The sequence below is a fragment of the Otolemur garnettii genome, unplaced genomic scaffold (genome assembly GCF_000181295.1).
Source record: "Otolemur garnettii isolate 467f Iridium unplaced genomic scaffold, OtoGar3 scaffold00231, whole genome shotgun sequence".
In the NCBI taxonomy this organism is placed as follows: Eukaryota; Metazoa; Chordata; class Mammalia; order Primates; family Galagidae; genus Otolemur; species Otolemur garnettii.
In genome coordinates, this window is record NW_003852626.1 from 404,931 (window position 1) to 407,029 (window position 2,099).

The 2,099-nt window shown below is 33.6% G+C and overlaps 1 non-coding gene across 1 annotated transcript; it reads right to left on the reverse strand.

The window, feature by feature from the left end:
• Positions 1-1,196: 1,196 nt before the first annotated feature.
• On the reverse strand, positions 1,197-1,299 carry LOC111722293. The gene has a single exon (XR_002771131.1). It is a non-coding gene; the product is annotated as a U6 spliceosomal RNA (small nuclear RNA).
• Positions 1,300-2,099: the final 800 nt, after the last annotated feature.

A 2,099-nucleotide genomic window follows, 5' to 3' on the forward strand; every position in this document is an offset into this window, starting at 1 on the left:
AAAATTAAACATGTTTCTTTGCTAAAGCGAGTGTCAAGATAATTCATTAAAAGGTAATCACAGACTGAGAGGAAATACATGTATTTGCAAACTACACACCCAGCAAAAGGTTTGCATGCAAATACATATGGAATTCTCTAAACTCAACATTAAGGAAACAACCAAATTTTATAAATCAGTAGGCAAAATATCCAACATACACATCACCACTGAAAATTCATGGATGGAATATAAGCACCTGAAGATGTTCAATATCATTAGACATTAAGGAAGTGTAAATGAAAACTATAATGAAATATAATTAGAAATAAATGCCTAAAATAAAAAAATTACAATATGAAATGCTGACAAGAATACAGAGCAACTATAACTCTTACACACCTGTAAGTCTTACACACTGCTGATAGTAACAGAAAATAGTATAGTCACTCTGGAAAAGAGTTTGACATTTTTTAATAAAGTTAAACTTACACATACTACATGATTCAGTAATCACACTTTCCTAGAGAAATAAAAGCTTATGTTTACACAAAATATTTACATTAGTGTTTATAATAAATTTATTTGTAATCACTAAAACCTAGAAACAGAAACAACCCAATTATCCTTTAATGGATGAGTGAATGGTTTAAAAAAATTGTGGAATACCACACAGCCATAAAAATGGGAGAGCTGTTGATACATGTACGAACTTGGATACATCTCAAAGGCATGCTGAGTAAAATAAGCCAATCTCAAAAGGTTACACACTGTATAATTTTATTTATATGACATTCTTGAAAAGAAAGGAAAAAACTATGATGATGAACAGATCTGTGGTTGCCAAGGAAAAGCTAAGGTTGGAGAAGGTGTCACAACAAAGGAATAGTGGGGAGATTGTTTTTAAAATTTCAGAATAATGTAAGGGCGCATACAGTTAGGTTGCATTGTTTGCATTTGTCAGGTAAAATCTAACTTGCTATTAAACCTGTCACCCTGGAGGGTGCGATTTACCTCTACATTGTACCCAATAGATGAGAGCTTGCCACACCTCCTCCCCCCTCCCCCTTTTTGAATTTAAATGAGTTTTTCTCTCATATGTGCATGTGGTTGTTCATGTACCAGTTTCACATTAATATTGAGTACACTGGATGCTTGCTTTTTCATTCTTGTGATACTTTACTTAAGAGGATGTTCTCCAAATCCTTCCAGGTAAAAAAAATATGGAATGCTTTATGAATTTGTGTGTCATCCTTATGCAGGGGCCATGCTGATCTTCTCTGTGTCTTTCTACTTTAGTTATATGTGCTGCTGAAGCAAGCTCACAGGACAGGAGATTTTTATGGGATGATGGAGCTTTTCTGTATCTTGATTGTGGTAATGGTTACCCAAATGTACACATGTTAAAATTCACCCAAAGTCAATTTTACTTTATGTTAATTTTAAAAATAAAATAAAATAACCCCAAGTTTGTGAATAAGCAATGATAGCTAGAGTTGTCACAATTCAACCAATAAAACAATTTAGTGTTTCTATGATAATTATTACCAGAATAAGTGCTCATGTTAATTGCTTTTATTTTGTTGGTAAGCAGTTTCCAAATCCTTTTGTATTAACCTGGATGGAGTTGATGATACTTAGTAAGGTATCACAAGAATGGAAAAGCAAGTATCCAATGTACACAATACTAAATTAGCAATTCTTAAAATGATAATAACCAATACTTTGGGGGTGTTTTTAATGTTTTGAAACATTCTGAAAAAAAAGTAATTGAGTCTAACTTGAACAGGGTCACATGATAAGGAAAATACCCTATTTTAGAAATTGAACAGAGGTTTGTGTTCAAGCTCCCATTCTAGCTCCCATTTTCCTTCCCAGTGTCCTTGAACAGGCATTTGTTGTCCTGTCCTGTGGCGTTGATGACTTCCTAGTAGCCAGGAGGGTCACACACTAGTTTCCTGAGCAGGAACTCAGTTGATTGGGACAGGCAGTATCCAAACTCCCTTTTATGAAAGAGATTCCTTGCTGCTCAGAGGAGAAAAAAGAATCACTTAGAGTTAATTTTAGAGCGAATTAATAATATCAACAATAGTAATTACTAATATGCATTGCTATTCTTT